General features: G+C 55.1%; 1 protein-coding gene across 1 annotated transcript in view; it reads right to left on the bottom strand.

Annotated features, from left to right (window-relative positions):
- The window catches only part of KCNJ1 (potassium inwardly rectifying channel subfamily J member 1), a 30,255-nt gene extending 18,347 nt beyond the window's left edge, over positions 1-11,908 (bottom strand). The window contains exon 1 of the mRNA XM_012772288.3: positions 11,703-11,908. The gene's annotated coding sequence lies outside the window, so the exon portion shown is untranslated. The remainder of the gene's footprint in view (positions 1-11,702) is intronic.
- Between the last annotated feature and the right edge of the window lie 8,445 nt (positions 11,909-20,353).

The following is a 20,353-nucleotide window of genomic DNA, read 5'->3' as shown; positions in this document are numbered from 1 at the left end:
CTCCCTCCCTCTCCCTGTCCTCCCTGGCTCATAAGAAAGGTCCTATTGGAACTTCGGGGAGGGAGAAGACATCAGGCTTTGGCTGCTTTAAAGGGACCTTTAAGAGTATCTTTGCGTGCATGAAGCCCAGAGGGAAATGACTTTGTTTATCTGGCTGCTAGGGACAAATTAATAAAGAGGGGGTGGGAAGGCTGAGGATCAGAGAGAAAAGATTACCGATAGAATGGTGAGATTAGATTAGACCAGGAAGGGGCAGTTGTGCCAGACCAATTGAATTTCCTCTGAGGTTAGCATGGCCAGCCTTCCAGACCCAGAGCAGCCAGACCCCAGGGCTCAGTGACTGACGCCTGGCACAGTCCTCTCTCTAAAAGCTCCTTACCAGTGTAGGTCCCACGGCCACCCCTGGGGTGCCAGGCAGAGCGTGGACAGAGGGGAGGGACAGGGAGCAGCAGCACACGAGGATAGCAGGTCTGGGCACAGGCATCTGGTGCTGAATTTCCTACTCTAAAAAAAATTTCTAGCACTCTCTTCCTTCTTAGCGCCGAACACAACTGATTTTCCATCTGTTTTGTATAGTTTGGACCTTCCTCAGCTCTGCCAGTGACACAGCCACCCATAGCCAAATGCAGCCTTGCTTTGGTCTTGACACCTCTCCCACCCCACGTCCAATCCCTCAGCAAATCTTTCGTGCTCTTTTACAAAATATATTCAAGACTCATCTGCCCTCTTCCCTCCATCCCCTTTGCTGCCACGTTTGCCAGGCCCCGCAGCTCCGCAGCGGTCTGTAGGACCGCCTGCTCACTGTCGGTCCGCCGCCGCGCTCTGCTCTTCAGGACGCCTTGCCACCATCAGAGTGGGCCGAGTCCTGTGCGTCAGATCACGTTGCTGCCTTGCCGCCGCCTCCCCCAGCTTCCTCTTGCTCTCACGACCACAAGGCCACACCCAGCCGTGCTGCAGGGGCCATGCGTCATGCCCCACCCAGCCCAGCCCCAAACCATCCATGGCCTTGCCCACTGTGTTCCTACCAACTGTTGTGGAAACGTGCCTCACTGCTCCTGCCCTGGTCTTTGGCACTTGCCGTTTCCTCCTTCGGATCGCTGTGCTCTGGGCCTCCCTGTGGCTGGCTGTCCCGTGTCAATAGGGACTCAGCTCCCTGGTCACCTCCTTCAAGAGCCTTCAGCATCCAATCTAAGGTAGCACCATGGCCTTGGTGCCAACTCCATTCTGTCTTAGCTCCTGCCATCTCTTACACAGACCGGCTGCCCTCCTGGCTGTCTGCTTCCATGTAGACTGTGTGTTCACTGTGTCTCCACTCCACAGAATGTGGCCTCCAGGACGGCAGCCCATCTTGTCTTCCTGAGTCCTCAGCACCTGGACCTGCAGTGGAAACTCTCCAAACATTTCGTGACCAAGTGAAGGTCAGTGTCCTCTGCGGGGCTGAGAGTGCCATAAGTGCTGTGTCACCACTTTGTACCCCACACCCCGCTTTGGGCCTCAGCAGGCTCCCCTAGTCGAGATGGCCAGGGTAGAGGAAGGAGCTATTTTTCTCCAAGCTGCAGATGAACTCTTTTGTACTTGCTCATGCGACTAATGACCAAACATCCAGGGATGGTGTGAAACTGCATGAAATAGATTCATAAATGCCGCCGCTGACAGGTGGCAGGGACATACTGCCAGTTGCTAAGCCTTGGATGCACTTGGGGACATTGTTCTCCTCTTTTTAAGTTAAGCTTAGATTTTCTACAATGTGTGATGGCACGTGTATCTCATGTATTTGGAACTCAATATTGTGCCTGAGAACACATGTAAGAAATGTGTCTCTGAGCATTCATTTACATCAGCAGTCCCCAAGCTTTTTGGCACCCGGGACTGGTTTCATGGGAGACAATTTTTCCATGGACCAGGGTGGGAGTATGGTTTCCAGGTGATTCAAGCGCATTGCGTTCACTGTGCAGTCAAACCTCTGTGCTGAGGATGACCTGCATTTGCAGCCACTCCCCAGCGCCGGCATCACCACTCAGCCCCCTCAGACCATCAGGCATTCGAGTCTCACGAGGCGTGTGCAGCCTAGATCCGTCACACACGCAGTTTCAGCAGGTTCGCTCTCCTATGAGAGTCTGCTGCCACTGCCGATCTGACGGGGCGGGGCTCAGGCGGTGACGTGAGCCACGGGAGCGGCTGTGACTACAGGCGAAGCCTGGCTCACCCGCCGCTCACCTCCTGCTGTGCAGCCTGTTTCCTCACGGGCCACGGACCAGTACTTGTCACAGCCCAGGGGCTGGGGACTGCAGATTCACATCATCAAAAACTACCCATCTTTAGCATTTACTGACTTAGTCGAGTTTTTAAAGTTTTCAAAAACTGCAACAGCAGCTGAACCCTGAGCAAGAGCTCAGAGACGCTGAAGAAAACATGGCTACAGCAGAGCAAACGGAATGCAGGGAGTCCCTCGGTGGCGAGGGCTGGTGAGCAGGCAGAGAACGTGGGCAGCAGGAGCAGCGGGAGATGGAGACCGGCGAGTCCACACTGTGGGCCGCGCAGAGGTGCGGAGGAAAGCCCCGCTGGAGGAGGTGGGCCGCGCTGCAGCGAGCCCTGCCGCGAAAGGCAGGGAGGGCAGCGGTCACTAAGTCGGGCCACTCCACCACGTCTGGTTGACGGTCAGCCACTGTTCAGGTGGCACATGCCTCTCCGGCGACACTTAGGGTTTGTTGAACAAGTGAAGGGATGAGTGAATGGAAATGGGAGGTTTCAGAGTGGTTTGAAGGTAAAAGGGGACAAGATGCATAAAAGCAACTGGCCAGTAATGAATGTTCCATAAAGTTTTCTTGAAGTTGCTCCCATCTGAGGGCAGCTTTTTCTCTAACCCACAGATCAAAGATAACTGACATTATGAACCTTTCTATATCCATGCAGTCTCCATGGTGAACTCAATAGTTATAGCTACCCTACGACATAGACAAGACTATTATCACCAATGTGTAGAGGAGGAGACCAAAGACCAGAGAAGCTAAGTGAGTGACCCAAGTTCACAGAGCTGGAAAGCTAGAATTTAGCCTGCAGCAGTGCTCAACTACGGGCAGGCCATGTCGCACCTTGGGTTTAATTATTGGAAGAAACTCATTAAAACTCATCCCTTCCATCGTGGCTCTCTCTGGCACAGATCTGAAGCTGGCGGTGCCTTCTCCTCAAGACCCCCATGCCAGCCAGGGCCACCCTTGTATGTGCTTGAAGGCACACTGTGAGGGTTGATTTTACTCTACAGGACCGGGATGAAAGGGTTGACCTCTTCTTGGCATGGCATTACTGCAAGGGAAAAGGAACCGACACTGGTTGAATGTCTATCATGTACCTGAAACTCTGGCAGGGGCTTGGTAGAAATCACGTCATTCAGTCGTCACAGGGCCCCAAGGAAGTAGGTATAAATGTCTCTGTTTTCCAAGGGAGTGAACCGAGGTGTAGAGGTTAAATAGCTCGTGGGAGGCAGCACTGGGATGGGGACCCAGGACTTAACCTGAGGGTCACACCCCAAGTTCCCTAAAGATTTGTCCTCTATGGTGAGTGAATCCTGAGGTCCAAATTAGGGGAGGAAAGACAGGGAGTCCTAGAAGAAAGATGGGCCCTCCATCCTGTTTCTCTTCTTACTTTGCTTTTTTGCTTGCCCTTTCTGTTTGTCCCTTCCTTCTTTTCCTTCTGTCAATAAATCTTTATTGGGAGCCCGTCATGTGTCAGCACTGTGCTAGGAGCTGGGGACATGGTGTCAACAAGACAGACACTCTGGGAGGGAGAGCTGGACAGATAATAAAATGCAGCAAGTAAGCATGGGAATCGTAGATTGTGTAAGGACTAAGAAAGAAACAGCCACCAGCAGTGGCCTTGGGGAATATTAGTGAGCAGACGGGACTGGGAGCGGCAGGAAGGGGCCATCGCTCGGCCGGCTCCAGCCCCGCCTCCTCACCAGACCCTGTGTCACAGCAGCTGCCCGCTGGCCCTGCCAGGCTGCTGCCCAGAGACGGCAGCGCTGCGGGCGGCACAGGAGCACGGCGAGCGCCGCAAGGACCCTGCGTCTACCTGAGAGTGGGCACAGTCGAGCCTGCGACCTCTCCGTGGTCGAGTGACAATAACACCTACCTCCCGGCACCACGATGCAGATTAAATGACGCCCTGTTTGAGAGAGGTCAGGTGGCTGAGTGATACATAACACTATATAAAAGGGAGTGGGATTTGTAGCAAGACAGAGTTAGTTAGACGTAAGGAGGAACTTCTGGCTGAAAGGACGGCAGGACGCGATAGTGGGTTTCCAATGAAGAGCCTTACCCACATGACGACGTAAAAGAGAAGTGATAGCTTTCTGTTCAGCGTAAGTGCCTGACACTTCATGGGTTCCATAGCACAAAATGAATACATGAATTAGTGTAGAAATGAATGAATTTCTTAAAGACAGAAGGGACCTGAGGGAAGAGTGACGTAGGGAACTCAGGAAGTCTCTTTTCTGTCGCCAGGTCATCCAAAAGATCCTCCCTGAAGAAAGTCACCGATGGGGCTATTGAAAACCAGCACCCTGCCCCATCAGGGTGGGTCCTTGTGCCCACATCTGCTGGACCGAGCCTGGAAGGAGGGCGGCCCCAAGGGCCGGGATGCAAGGAGAGAAGAAAGAGGAAGACTTTGGCAGGAACTGTTCAGAAAAGCAAGGGCAAGGGTGGCTCAGAAACGCGGGTGTGGCCCAGAGGAAAGTGCCTGGAGCCCTGCCCAGGGCCACCATTCCTGTCTGGGAGATGGGGACCACATTGCTGGGGCTGCCTAGAATCCTGAAAAGTGAATCGCGCTGTGCACCACGCAGGGGGTGTTTCTATTAGCTCTGGGGCAGAAAGCCCCCAGCACAGAGGCTGAGCCAGCAACCCTCTGCGGTCGTGCCTTCTCCTCCCCCTCGGAAGCAGCAAGGCCCAGAAACCGTTGGGCATCTGGTCTCAGTCACCAGGGACACGTGCATGGCATCCGTGCCGTCTGTGCTGGGAAACGAGCCTGCCCCGCACCCACACGGCCAAGCAGACAGGAACGGCGGGCTGCCAGCTTCTGCCCAAGGCGCGTCCCTGCAGGCGCTGGCCACGCCGCCTGCAGCAGGGCTGCTCGCTGGCCCAAGATGGGCACGGGGACCCCAGCAGCGCTGGTGTCATCGAGGACGGTACTACGTAGAGACGCAAGTTGGCAGCGGGGATGCATCCCTGGGGCCTCAGGAAAAAAGGAAGCTACCGGGGAATTTGCACCCAGTGGTCTGAGGCTCATCGGGCAGCCAGGCGGCCTGAGGAAAGGCATCATGGGAGGCAGCCAGCGCAACGGCTCCTGCACCCAGCTCCAACAGTGTCACCAGAGCCACGTCTCGCCGAGACAGCGAGATAGCCGGGCCCCTCTCCATGGAGCAAAAACACAGGAGCCAGAGCTAGGGGCTGGCAATGAGACTTCCCGAAGCACCAACTCATGCCCTGCCTGTCAGCAAGCGGCCACCAAAAGCCCTTCCAGAGAGACAGATGCGGACTCCTTGTCTGTGGAATTCACTTCCGTTTCCCTGTGAACTGTGTTCCCACCTGGCAACACCCCTGCAGACCCAGGCTCCTTCCAGATCGCTAACCAACCGGCTGAGGGTTAAGCCCAATGCCACCTTGTCTTGCGCGGGAATGAGGAAACCAGCCCTCGAGTGTCAGAAGCAGTCTCGGCCCCGGGCCTCTGCAGCCCTGCTCCAGTGACAGCCCATTTCCAGCTGCACGTCCCGGCTGCGGTCGGCCTCGTGGAACCTGCCCACCCTGTGCTCTGCGTGCCTGGATCAAGCCATTCGCATGGCTCTGGGGCCGGCCTGGACTGGGCCCACCTCCCACTGTCTCCCGCCTCTGTCCTCACTACCACAGAGACTGCTCCAACACCCCACAGGCTGAGACCCCCGCCCCAGGTGAGCTGAGCGAGGTCCCCATGCAGCGCACGTTTCTCTGCACTTCCCGGCAGACCTCACCCCCTGTCTGCTGACACAGGCATCATCGCCCAGGCAGGGGAGGGGAGCCTCCATGTTCTGAAGCTCCAGTCCCCAGCCCTGTGCCACAGCACCAGTCCCTGGCCTGTTAGGGACTGGGCCGTGCATCACCGCCCCCCACCCTCCCTGTCCTCCAGGAAACTTAGAGGGGGCAGGGGCACTGCACAGCAGGACGTGAGTGGCGGGGAGCAAACGGGGAGCAAAACTTCCTCTGCATTGACAGCCCCTCCACTCCCCCCATTGGTCCCATCACCACCAGAGCTTCACCTCCGCCCCACCCCGTCCATGGAAAAATTGTCTTCCATGAAACCCATCCCTGGTGCCAAAAAGGTTGGGGATTGCTGCTCTAAAAGGCTCCTGGGACCTGGTCCAGGCCCTCATTCTGAGTTAGGATCACTCCTAACTTCCCTTCTCCTCCCCACCTTACCCCTCAAAGCAGACTAGGTCAGGAGACCAGTCAGTTAGAAGGTGCTCGGCTGGCCCCCTGTTAAGCCACACGGCCACACCGATCCTCCCAGTGGACTGAAACTTCTGCAGCGGAAGGCCTGCGTCTTCACGCTGTACGAAGGCTGGGCAGTGGGCTTCCCAGAGCCTTTACGGGGACTCTACACCCACACCTGTGACTTGCCTCTGAACGCCTCACTCCCCACACCTATGCATAATGCAGCAGCAGGCCAACCCCTAACAGCACCCAGGTACCCCGGTCCTGAAATGGTTCAATGCACCTTCACACACAAGACTGGGATTACTCTTATCTCTGAAAATCACATCATTGGACTTGGACTCCAAGGGGCCACATTTTATGGAGTCTTTTCCTGTGAGAAGCTAACAACAGTTACTCATAGTGACCCAGTTCTGTGGAGCTCCTCAAGGACAAATGGCAGATCTGGATAGAGCCAGAAAGCTCCTGAGAATTTAATCAAGGGCAACGAACCATGAGACTTCCCCCAGGGGCAGTCACCTGAGAGAGCTATGGTCCTTCTAACTCTGCAAAGACAGTATTAACCTGTTGCTTTCAACTGTGTTGTGCTGCATATTCAAATCTGCTCCCTGGGGGAATGGTGGCATATTGACAGACTCCAGTAAACATGATTCCTGACTCCGAGCCGAGAAACATAGGTGTGTGTGCAATTACAGGAGATGGAGGAGTATGGACATGGGAAATTCTAGCTGAACGGAAAATTAGGCTTGTATTTCACAGAGTATTCACAAAGAATCTTCTCTTAGAAGCACAGGTGGTCACATGCATCCAACTAAAATTCGAAGTTTGCACAGTGTCTTAACACAGAAACAGCATGGGGCACGGCGGGGAGGTGGAATCGGCTCTGTTGCATCCTGAGGGACTGATTTTGGAAAATAACAGGCTCTTTTGAGTGAGGAAATTATTGATCCAAACGACACTAGGAGAATTCAGGTTTGCTTTTTTCCTGGAGCCACTGAGCAAGTCGTTGCCCTTCTCCAGGACTTGACTTCCTTGTGCGGTGGGTGAGCTGGGCCTGTTCACAACTAGTGTTTTTCAGTGCTCTGTTTTCAACAGAATGAAATCGGGTTGGATTTTTATATTTGACAGCTATAAACTGTAAAAAGAGTTTTGGGGAAGCAACTCCTTGGGGCAGAACATCTTTGGAGTTTCAGTAGTTGTGAGGTGACCTTTCTCTGCACCATTCTTGGTTTTTTCTGCTATTTCTTGTAAAAGAATCCAGGAGCTTGTGTGTAAGGGCATCACTGCTTTTCCTGTCCTGACGAGGCAATGGCAGGCCCAGCACTGTCCTTGTGGCGAGCTCGGCCGGGGGCTCAGGAGGGCCCCACCTGAGGCGGAGAGGGGGCTCCGCTGACCCTGGAGTCTCAGGGTTAGTCTTGCTTATTACTCTATGTCTCTGCACTCATTTTTCCTTCATTCTTTTTTTAAAAAGATGTTTTTTAGTTCTTGTTCTGTTTTGTTTTTCCAGTTTCCACACAGCCTGCTTGTTTCTAGAGATTTCTGAACCACATAATCAAGCCAAGCACTCTTTGCTGTTTTAGAGCGGCGCTGACTCTGTCCACGGTCATACACACTCCGGGGACAGAGCACACTGGGGAGGTCCAGGCCCTTTTCTCTCTCTCCTTTTTTTTCTCTTTTGTTTTAGAGATGGGGTCTTACTCTGTGGCCCAGGCTGGAATGCAGTGGTGGGTTCACAACTCACTACAGCCCTGAACTCCTGGGCTCAAGACATCCTCCTGCCTCGGCCTCCAGCGTTGCTGTGATTATAGGTGCAAGCCACTGTGCCCGGCTTGGTCCTTTTCTCTTTACTTTTGGCTTTAGCCTATGTCATCACAGTCTTAAACTTTCTTTTCCCAATCTATAAAATGGGAATCATTTTATCATTGACAAAATCATTCACAAAGCCCGATCCAGGGCTTGAAATGAAGGCAGATGGTCCCTCTCCACTTTCTCTCAACCCACCTGCCAGCCTGACCATCACCTCCACCTCTAACAGTGCTCGCTGCTGTGGGGAAAAGAGAAGGTGGTAAGTGTCCAAACAGAAGCCTTAACACAAATTGCCATACCCAATTATCCTCAGTTAGCTACTAGGAAACCCTTTGATCTCTGGGCTAATAAGTTCAGTCAGTGGTGACTTGAGCAAGAGGCACAATATGTATTCTGGCATATTCTTCCTCTGGGCCTTTCCTATAGTTTATGGAAACTAAACTGGAATCTCTCTATGGCTCCATCAGGACCTCCTGAGTTACTTCAGCTCCAGGGGGAAAATCCTAGGGTTGCCTTGCAGTGACCAGACTGAAGTAGGTCAGGAATGAAACCCCAAAGTGCTGATTTTTCCAGACACTCTGGTGCTGTGACCTCACAGTATTTCAAGGCCTATCACCCCAGCTGCAAAGGGAGGGAGGGGCGATGTGTGTGGCAGGCACGGCAGTCAGACAGACTGGGTCTGACTCTCAGCTCTGCCACTTGCCACATGTGCAACTCAGCCCAGAGCTTCTCAAACTGCAGTGAAGGATGTCCCGTCCTGAGACACTGATCCCTGGGCCCTGAAGTTGGGGGGTGCCCAGGGTGACAGGGCCTGAGACAGTATCCCCCGGCCACAGCAACCTCTAACTCTCAGCAAGTCTATTATTTTCCTGCTGTTGTCTCGACCTTAAGCTTCCACAGTAAGGGGTGACACGTTTTCTGCCCTGTCTCCTATGAGGTGAGAGTGCGGTTTAGCAGAGACAGGCACACAAAGACGACCAAGGACCCCAGGCGGGGCCTCATTTAAGACCTGAGCACCCGCCGCGGGAGAGAGCCCCGCCACAGCGTGGCACGGCGCAGCCGTCCTTCTCCCCAGAGGCGTGCTTGCCCACGGCGAGACCGCGGCCGGGCCTCGCTCCTGAGGAAGAGGCGTCTGCAAAGCTGGCTCCCTGCCCTACACAGGCCTGACTCCCATGGCTGCTGGGGCCGGGCCGAGAGGCCGGGAGCGTGCGATACGTGCAGAAAACCCTCTTTGCCATTCAAAGCGTGCTCCTGGCTGGACTCTGGGGAAGCCTGTGCGTCTCAGGCTCTGGTGCTCACGCACCGCTTCATCCTGCCCGAGAGCCTCGCGTCTCATGCGGGTCCGGTCCTGCACTCTGCGGCTTGCCCTTTCTGGTCTTTCTCCTCCCCGCCCCGGCCACCAGCTGCATGTTCTTTGTACACCCCATGCTCACTCTCATGCCTATGTATTTTCGTAAATGCCATCTCTTTGTTCTAGAATGTTCTTCTTCCTGCCCCCATCCTGCCTACCCAGGGTGTTTACGATCACGCTTCCTCAAGGTCTTCTGCAGGCAAAGGGTGATGTACTTCCCTGTGTATGCAGTGATTATACTGTGACTGCATTTTGTGAAACAGTCCCTATTCATCATGGTCTGTCCTCACGAGCATGCAATAGTCTGTTTCCGTGCACACACACACACAACCCCTCCCGACCGGAGCGCCAGCTCTCCAGAGCAAAGCACATTGGTAATTACGAGCATTTCCCAGGCCACTTAGCGGCGTCCTGGGACCTAGCACAGTTCCCAGAACACAGTGGATGCTCATTGTAAGCCTGTTGAAAGGCAAATGAAGAAAAAGCCTCTGTGTGTAATAATAATATTAATGAGAAAGACAAAAATGAAGAGAAGAAAGACAATGGTCATCACTAGCATCTTAAACTGTGGAACCAAGGGGAAGGAAAGTGGGTGAAACTCAGGGTAGAACTTCCAAGACACACAGTGTTCCAGTGAGAGCTCTCCGAGAAGGATTAGGAAGGCTTCAACCCACGGAACCCTCAGGCAAGGAAAAGGCAAAGCACATGAGTTGCAGATGAATTCTTAGACAACCGCTGACCTGCGGTCAGGGTAGATTTGTAACCTAGCACAGAAAAATTCAGTGCAAGAAAAGGAAAAGGACATGCATGGAAAATTTTGAGTCTCAGCTCTTCAGAGCAAAGCATCCTTGGCAAATACAAGCATCTTATATATATTTTAAAAGTAATCAGAGCAAATGAAAAGCCACTAGGATCTACTGAGCCACTAGGATCCAAGAACCACTCACAAGTAGCCCATACACTCCACGTCTTTGCAAGCTCAGTCGTGTTCCTAGCACTTGCACTGATTTGGTATACATCCTTGCACAGAAGAAAACCCACCTTCATGACTTGGGTATCAACAACAAAGAAGCACTTTTCTGACTGTCCGTGCTTTCCCAGATACTCCTATGCCATTGTGCTTTTAAAAGCTGAAGTCAACTTAGCGAGAACACATTCACACGAAGCAGTGTAGAGTGAGACAGCACAAGCCGAGCCAAGGCTGGAGCGAATCCACGCGGACTGGGTAGCTCCTCCAGCAGAGGGATGTCTGGGAAGCTCTTGTCTAGCACGGATCTTTACCACAATCACTATGTTTTGCCCATTTTATATGCTCAACTAAAGGTGGGGGAAAGAAACAACCAATTTTCCTAAAGCTTGCCAGTTGCAAAAGACCAAGTTCTTTAGAGCAACTGTGCAGAGAATTTGTAAAATAGAGATATTGGAGAAGGGGCTCCCTGCCCATCCAGACTGAAGCAAACAGTTGGCATTCAGTGGAAAGAGCACTTGTCATTCCTGTATTTAGGGAGCCGTGCAAATGTTGAGAAGTACAAATGCACTCAGAATCATGCAAAGCTCCATAAAGTGCTACGCCAGGGAATAAAGTAAAGGCATTTTGGTGAAAGTAAGTGAAATGTCTTGCTAACACCTGCCATTTCCAGAAAAGCCTTTTCCATAATAGACCCCACAAGAATCTTGATCCTCTATCTAAAGATGGAAAAGGTCTGAGGGATGTTCTGCTACTAGACAAAATCCTGCAGCAATTGAAAGGGTGCCATGGGAGATAGAAGCCTTACACTCATTTCTAACGCCATGAGGAGAAGACTTTGGAACCAAAAACGTGCAACCAAGGATTTTAACTGCTCATTAGCTCCAGGGCTGTGAGATTGCCCTAGGAAGTCAGGAAGTAGCTCCCAGCCAGTAATCCCCGAGTAACCTGCAGGTCAAGAGCATCAGGTGAGAGAGTTACAACTGTGCATGTATCCTCCCCGGGGAGGGGGGCAATGGACAAGTCTGTCTAGATTCGAGGTAGGAAAAAGAGTTCTAAATTTTCACAAGAATTAACTTCTTTTTTCTACAAAGAGACAATGAGGCGTTTCTCCCCTTACCTCCTAGATTGCCAGAGTAAATGTAGAGACAAAAACTCATTTTCTTGGTCCCCAAGAAAGCAGTTGGATTCTTGATGTCATCGAGTCCTTGCACCTGTGATCCAAGAGTTTGGGTGTCCCAAGTGAGGGTACCTGAGGCCCTGTTGGTTTTTATGAGTCTGTGGGTCAGCTCAGACCGGCTGCTGACTCATCTGTATGCAACAGGTCTCAAAGAACATAGTTTACTTTATAACCGGATCCAACAAGAGTGGGCGTGGCAGTTAAACGGGCTCAATACACCAAAGGTGTTGAGCTGCCAAGGCTAATTAAGAACGATTTGCTTATGGAGCCATGGCTTGGAAGCAGAAGCCAGTGTGCTCATGCTGACAGTGTCCCGAGTCAAATGCAGGAGGCTGCATACGGGCACACAGGCTGGATGCTCCAAGGTGGAGAATTGGAGGTCCCTTAAAAGCCCCTCCAAAGTCTCTCCCAGTGACTCACTTGGTGGCCCTAGAATGTCAGGCTGATCCTTCCTTAGCCCTTCTTCAGTCACCCTGATTCCAGAACAATGCAGAGCTTTATAGCACAGACTTTGCTGTGGGCAGATGGGGTTGACACCTTGCTCCACCAACTGCATTACTGGGGTTAGTTGCCCAGCTTCTAGCTCTCACTCCTGGAGGTCTGTGGTGGGGAATGAATGAGATAACACATGACACACTTGTCATTAAGTAGACACTGTTGAAAATCCACATGCTCTAAGCCTGAGCTTTCTCTCCTCCTCCCCAATCCACCCCAGGATCACACTGTGGGGAGGAGATCCTAGTTCAGGTCCCTCCAGAGTGGCAGTCTTCCCCCTGCTCCTCACACCTCCCAGCAGGATGTGATCCAACACATGGCTTTGTTTGCATGGAGCATCCCTTCACTCTCTGTCCCTTTCTCCACTCAACACCACACAAGATGGCCTGAGGCATCAGCCTCCACTCAAGAGTCAAAGCGATGGAAAGGACAAGAGAAACGTCAGAGCGGCGCCATAGCTTGGAGACGGGGTGCTAGGGGTCTCGCATGCTTGCATGGTATGGGAGAGCCAAGGTATCACAATGCTCACAGAGGAGATGAAATAAATGGAAACTGTGGGAAAAGGAAATTTTGTTTTCAAACACTTATAACCAGTTGTTATAGAGGAGAAAGAATGTAGTAGGTCGCTATGACCTGAATGTGTCCCCAAAATGTCTATGTTGAAACTTAATTGCCATGTGATAGTTTTGAGAGGTGGGGCATTTTAGGAGGTGATTAGGGGATCAGGGCCCTATACAAGGGCTCGAGGGAGTGGGTTGATTCTCTTCTGCTGCGAGGACACAGACCTTCCACCGTCCGCCATGTGAAGCCACAGAGCTCAAGGTGCCATGCTGGAAGCATAGACCAGGCTCTCAGCAGACACCACACATACCAGTGCCTTGATCTTGGCTTCCCAGCCTCCAGAACGGTGAAAAATAAATTTCGTTATTTATAAATTACCCAATTTCAGGTATTTTGCTATAGCAGCACAAACAGACTAGAACATGGGTAAGTAAAACTGCTCATGGCAGCACTTCCCACATGAAAGCTGGCTGGGGTGACCTACACGAGGAAGCAGTGACACAGTGAGGAGCCTTCCCAGGCCTGTGCTAGACCTGACCGTTCCCCTCCACACTGGCCTCCCTGTGGGCATGCGAGTCCTCACCACCGTTCACCTGACCCTGAGTCCCCAAACCCAGGCTCACCCCACCCCACCTTTAAGCAAGTCTGGGCGTGGGGACCTGGAGAACATTCCTGCGACCTCCAGACACAGGGAGAGCCGTGTCCAGGGCCCTGGAGGCTGCAGTCTGAAGTGACAGCACAGGAGGACACGATGGAGACCGCTCCCCGGGGGAGATGGGCCCCTCTGAGGGTGACTTTGGCGGGAGAAGTCCTTCCGTGCCGGCGGCGCAGGACGCCTCCTCCCCACCTGCCGGCCCTCTCGCCTCCAGCCAGGGCCAGCCTGCAATCACCGTCCGGCGGCTCCTCCCGGCCTCCATCCTGATTTTCTGTCACCTGGGCACTTCCCTCTAATAAAATTTTACACTTTAATCCCATCCTGGTGTCTGCTTCTCAGAGCACCTGGACTGGCACTTGAGCTCCTCGGGCAGGCTGGGAGCTGTCAGGGCTTGGCCAGGGAGACTCTGGCACCCCACAGAACAGCGGGGAAAGGGCCTTTCCATGATGTTCACAGCAGAGGCCCCGAGGTGGCCGTCTGAGTCCTCCAGCAGTGTGGCCGTGGGCACGCCTCTTCTTCCTCCCAGGACCCAGCAGATGGCTGCTGAAACACAAACGTGCGCCCCTTGCAGGAAGGTGTCAATTCTGAGATGGTACAGAAGAAACTCAGATGAGGAAAGTAAGTGTTTCCTTAACTGCTTCATTCATGTGCAAGGCGGTGCCTCTTGCACAACCAGCCCGTCTCATGGCCATGTGCGCCGGAGGTTGCCTCACCCCTGTCCCACTCCTGGCCCTCCAGCCCTGCTGGGAGTAGGAAGAGGCCTGTTGCTAAGCAACTGGGAGGACGGGCAGGCACATCTCCTGCGCCACAGCCCAGGGCACATGTGGGTCACAATGTGCAGCAAGGGTCCGCCCTGGTGGAATCCTATATCTGCCCGAAAACCAACCAGACGGCGTCTCGCCTTCTTGGTCCTTCCTCCTACCCTGGGTCTTCACCAAGGAATTCCCAAAAACTCTGCGACTGAGGGCCCCTATCTGCTGCCTCCGCATCACTGCGGCCACGGCCATGTCCTCCCTGGAGCGGAGATGTGTGGCGGAATAAGGGAGAGGCTCTCTCCTGCCCCTGCCCCTGCCCCTGCCCCTGCCCCTGCCCCTGCCCCTGCCCCAGCCCCTGCCCCTGCCCCTGCCCCTGCCCCTGCCCCAGCCCCTGCCCCTGCCCCAGCCCCTGCCCCTGCCCCTGCCCCTGCCCCTGCCCCTGCCCCAGCCCCTGCCCCTGCCCCTGCCCCTGCCCCTGCCCCTGCCCCAGCCCCTGCCCCTGCCCCAGCCCCTGCCCCTGCCCCAGCCCCTGCCCCTGCCCCTCCCCCAGCCCCTGCCCCAGCCCCTGCCCCTGCCCCAGCCCCTGCCCCTGCCCCAGCCCCTGCCCCTGCCCCAGCCCCTGCCCCTGCCCCTGACCCTGCCCCAGCCCCTGCCCCTGCCCCTGCCCCTGCCCCAGCCCCTGCCCCAGCCCCTGCCCCTGCCCCTGCCCCTGCCCCAGCCCCAGCCCCTGCCCCTGACCCTGCCCCAGCCCCTGCCCCTGCCCCAGCCCCTGCCCCTGCCCCTGCCCCAGCCCCAGCCCCTGCCCCTGCCCCAGCCCCTGCCCCTGCCCCACCCCCTGCCCCTGCCCCAGCCCCAGCCCCTGCCCCTGCCCCTGCCCCTGCCCCAGCCCCTGCCCCTGCCCCAGCCCCAGCCCCTGCCCCTGCCCCAGCCCCTGCCCCTGCCCCTGCCCCAGCCCCTGCCCCTGCCCCTGCCCCAGCCCCTGCCCCTGCCCCAGCCCCTGCCCCAGCCCCTGCCCCTGCCCCAGCCCCTGCCCCTGCCCCTGCCCCTGCCCCTGCCCCAGCCCCTGCCCCTGCCCCTGCCCCAGCCCCTGCCCCTGCCCCAGCCCCTGCCCCTGCCCCTGCCCCTGCCCCTGCCCCTGCCCCAGCCCCAGCCCCTGCCCCTGCCCCAGCCCCTGCCCCTGCCCCTGCCCCAGCCCCTGCCCCTGCCCCTGCCCCTGCCCCAGCCCCAGCCCCTGCCCCAGCCCCTGCCCCTGCCCCAGCCCCTGCCCCTGCCCCTGCCCCTGCCCCAGCCCCTGCCCCTGCCCCTGCCCCTGCCCCAGCCCCTGCCCCTGCCCCTGCCCCAGCCCCTGCCCCTGCCCCAGCCCCTGCCCCTGCCCCTGCCCCTGCCCCAGCCCCTGCCCCTGCCCCAGCCCCAGCCCCTGCCCCAGCCCCTGCCCCAGCCCCTGCCCCAGCCCCTGCCCCTGCCCCAGCCCCTGCCCCAGCCCCAGCCCCTGCCCCTGCCCCAGCCCCTGCCCCTGCCCCTGCCCCTGCCCCAGCCCCTGCCCCTGCCCCAGCCCCAGCCCCTGCCCCAGCCCCTGCCCCTGCCCCAGCCCCTGCCCCAGCCCCTGCCCCTGCCCCAGCCCCTGCCCCAGCCCCTGCCCCTGCCCCTGCCCCTGCCCCAGCCCCTGCCCCTGCCCCTGCCCCAGCCCCTGCCCCTGCCCCAGCCCCTGCCCCTGCCCCTGCCCCAGCCCCAGCCCCTGCCCCTGCCCCAGCCCCTGCCCCTGCCCCTGCCCCTGCCCCACCCCCTGCCCCAGCCCCAGCCCCTGCCCCTGCCCCTGCCCCTGCCCCTGCCCCAGCCCCTGCCCCTGCCCCAGCCCCAGCCCCAGCCCCTGCCCCAGCCCCTGCCCCTGCCCCTGCCCCTGCCCCAGCCCCTGCCCCTGCCCCTGCCCCAGCCCCTGCCCCTGCCCCAGCCCCTGCCCCAGCCCCTGCCCCTGCCCCTGCCCCTGCCCCAGCCCCTGCCCCTGCCCCTGCCCCAGCCCCTGCCCCAGCCCCAGCCCCTGCCCCTGCCCCTGCCCCTGCCCCTGCCCCAGCCCCAGCCCCTGCCCCTGCCCCAGCCCCTGCCCCTGCCCCTGCCCCAGCCCCTGCCCCTGCCCCTGCCCCTGCCCCAGCCCCAGCCCCTGCCCCAGCCCCTGCCCCTGCCCCAGCCCCTGCCCCTGCCCCTGCCCCTGCCCCAGCCCCAGCCCCTGCCCCTGCCCCAGCCCCTGCCCCTGCCCCTGCTCCAGCCCCTGCCCCAGCCCCTGCCCCTGCCCCTGCCCCTGCCCCAGCCCCTGCCCCTGCCCCAGCCCCTGCCCCTGCCCCTGCCCCAGCCCCTGCCCCAGCCCCTGTGTGCTGTTCCCGCGCTCCTGACCCTGAGGGAGTTCACACTCGGCCTGGAGCCTCCCGCCTCTGTACCTGCCTGAGGACCACAGTCAACCCAGTGCTTTTCCTTCTCTTTTTCTTAATGGTATTTGGAATTCTGCGTGGATTTTATCCTGTTCATGACTAACACTCCAACAGGGGACAGGTGGGTAACAAAAAGCCTTTGGAGGCGCCTTGCGATGCAGGGGAGCACACAGCACAAAGGGCCGGACCCGGGCAGGGGCAGGGCCTTGCAGAGCGGAGCCAGGCTTTGGGTCGCAGAAGTGGGTGGCACTGATGACAACCCAGGTGACAGCAGTGAATCCATAAAGCTGCCAAGGCAAGTTCTTTCCCGTCTGAGAGTGAAAGGAAGGAAACTCACAAGGCAAGAGCTCCTGGCCGGCGCTGTGAGCTTTGTACCGTTCATTGAGGTTCATCCTAACAACCTTTGGGATAAGCTTGATTTTAACCAATGCACAGAGATTAAAAAAACCAAAAACAAAAAAACCCAACACTTGTCTCTTGTCTCTGGGTGCACATTCAGCATGTAACCAAGCAGAAGTTCAGATTCAGGCCTACTTGTGATGGAGGCTCTTCCCAACCATTGCTTTATGGAGCAGCTGTCTGCGGGTGGACGGGATTTCCCTGTGTGAACGGAAGTTTGGGTCTCGGCTCTGCTTGGTTAGCAAGCAGTGGTAACTGTACACTTTGTGACATTGTATATATTCTGTAAAAAGCCCTGAACCCATTTTTTAGGGAATCAGAAATTAAAAAGAATTTTAAGATGAAAATATGGTGGATTAAACAAATGTTTATTTTTGCATCTCAACAAAAATGGGAGTAAAGGAACCAAAAAGGTAAAAATCCACAAAGACAAAGAAATAGGAAGACAACAGCCGTCAAGAGATTTTTATAAAATTTAGGAAGCCGGTGAACAGTGCAGAGCAGCGAGAGACGCAGCCAGGGCATATGGAGGAAGAAGACAGCAAGAAGCAAGCTGCACGCTCTCAACCACCGAGGGCCAGGCACGTCTGAAAGGTGCCCCACTCAGGGCCCATGTGTGGGGCTGGATATAGGAAAGTTTGTTGAAAGCCTCTGTAGGAAACAGATTCCCAGCCTAGGTTTGAGGTTTACTCTGGAGAAAACCAGAAAGGGTGTTAATTTGGGTTCTTCATAGCTTGGGTTGGGTGTGAGGTGCTGTCTTGGAGACAGAAGCGGCTGTGTGAGTGACCCATGACCTTCTTCCTCTGCTCGGCACCCAGGTTCCTAAACATGGCCATGCAACGGAAGGCTCTCTAGAAAACTCAATGGGCTGAGAGGGAAGATCTCCTGGTATTGACACCTGAGAGTCCCTCTATCTGGCAGGATCAAATGCAGCCCTCTTCCTCACAGCTTCTTAGTGCAATTCTCTTACATGACAGGCAGCCAAGGGTCATCAGACATTTGAGGAAAGGCTCTAACATGCAAAAAAGATCAAAACAAACACATGAAGGGAACCTGGAGTAAACAGAGACAAAGAAGGGAGCAAAATAGATTTCTAAAATCCACACTTACCTCCAGAGAGAAGAGACAATGTTATAGACATGAAACAAGAACAGGAAGCTAGAAAAAAAGAGTCCAAGAACAAGAAAGTGTACTTGGAAATTTAAATTCTTGGAGCACGTAAAATAATTGGAAAACAAAGCTGAGTAAACCTCCCAGGATTCTTAAGGAGCAACAACAGGAGAGAAAAGATAAGGAAAGCATAGAATCAGTTTCGGAGATTTAGCATCCACATAACAATAGGAAGCGGCAGCTGTGAGAACAGAGCCCAGCCAGCCTCCAGTGGCACCTGCTAACCCCCCACAGCTTCTGTTCCAAGGCCGCAGTCCTGTGGGCTGCTCTGAGCCGCTGATGGAGTGAGGCAGCAGACAAGCCAGCTCCTGGAAGAGGTGGGACTCTCTGACGGGGGCTTCTGCTCCAGGATAGCGGTCACCCAGGAGGCGTCCCTCCAACCTTCCCTCCCTCTCCTTCGCCAGGGTCAGATTTACTGCCCCAGCCCCCTCAGCCCCCAGGGCCCCCTCCCCACATTCTTTCACAGCCGCCTCCCTGCAAAAAGTTCTTTCATGTTTCATCCTGTCTTGGCATCTCCTTCTTGGAGGACCCAGACTAGCAGGTGCAAGTTCCAGAAAGAAAGAACTGAAAAAATATAGGAGAGAAATTATGAAGAATTTTATGTGTATATATAATTTCTCACAATTGAAGACCATTAGTTTCCAAATTGGATGGGCCTACAAAGACCCCCAAATAAAAAAAAATTTAAACACTGGCATCAAGGCAATTTTATGATATTTTAAAACATTGGCAATAAAGCAAGAGAAATATATTGCACAAAAATGATTATGAACAATTGTGAACCACAAAAGGGCACCTAAACCCCAAAGCAACACATGATGCTACCAAAAACAGTGGAGCAATTCCAAATTGAAATTGTGAGGGAAAATGATTTGATACCTAGTCTAGTCCTCAACTGAAAGTGCAGATGAAATAAAAACAATTTCAGATATGCAAGACTCAAATGTTGCTTCTCCATACCATTCCCTAGGAAATTACTAGAAGACGCGCCCACCAAAAGTAAAAAAAAAAACTCAGAAAGTGGGGTATAAGAAACCCCAGACACGGAGGCTCCCGCACAAGCAAGCGAAGAGCTTGCCTGGTTGAGGTGGAGGGCCATCTCGGGGCCACCTCCCAGCTGGCCAGAACAGCGAGGAGGGGTGCTGCCTCCCAGGGAAATCGGGAAGGCCAAGCTGCCAATGTGTGTTGAGAGGAAGTTCATGGTTCTGAAGGAGATTTCCAGGTTGAATCAGGGACAGACATACATAGAGAACTAGGTAAAGAAACCAAGAAAATTGTTAACTCCACTAAAAGCAAACATTTATAAAGAAGAGAAAATGTATTTATCATATGCTAAATTGGCTCAGCTGTGAACAATATTTAAAGGGTCATAAGAATGTAAACTGAGTCTTGATCTAACAAAGTTTTTGATCTAGCTATATGGGGAGGATAAAGAGAAGGGAAGTATAGAGAGGTAGTGAGAACAAGAGCTTTTTAAAACTTCATATGTACATTAATAAGAATAAATTTAAAAGGCACAGTGCCTTTTTATCTCTGAAGAACTCACGGTGCAATATGAAGTTAGGCGAGACAGCGCACGTGCACCAGTGGGGGCTCTGTGCTATTCGGAGGCGCCTTTGACCCGCCCTGAGCCGTGGTCCACGCACCTGACTGCGTGGCCGCCACCGTCCCAGGTGAGAACCATGCGGTGACTAACAGTGACTGGCTCGTGTTTTCGCCCAGTGCTCACTTGTGGGTGGCAGAAAAGGTGGAGGAATGCCCCATTTACTGCTGTCAGCGTCACCTTGGGCGTCTGCCCCGTTCTCTCCCGCAGGCCCTCCCAACCTGTGGCTGGGGCAGAGACGCGCTCCAAAGCTAATGCCTTCAGTATTTGGACCATATGGTTGTGATTTTTTTCTGGTGGATGATATTTTCCTCTCCTTAACTCTGACGCTGAGTGAAGGGGACTTGTCTGGCAATGTGGAAAACACCCCTAGCAGCCCTGGAGAGTCAGACAGGAGGCCCGCAGCGGCCGCCCGTGAGAGTTACTGATAACACCGCTCCATCACCACAGTCTCATGCGCTTTGCAAAACAAGCTGGTTGACATGCTGTCAAGCAGACTGGCTGGAAATCTTTGCTTCACCTAGGCACAAAGC

This window comes from Microcebus murinus, chromosome 4 (assembly GCF_040939455.1).
Source record: "Microcebus murinus isolate Inina chromosome 4, M.murinus_Inina_mat1.0, whole genome shotgun sequence".
NCBI classification, from domain to species: Eukaryota; Metazoa; Chordata; class Mammalia; order Primates; family Cheirogaleidae; genus Microcebus; species Microcebus murinus.
The sequence above is the reverse complement of the archived record's forward strand: the minus strand, read 5'-3'. Positions and strand labels throughout refer to the sequence as shown.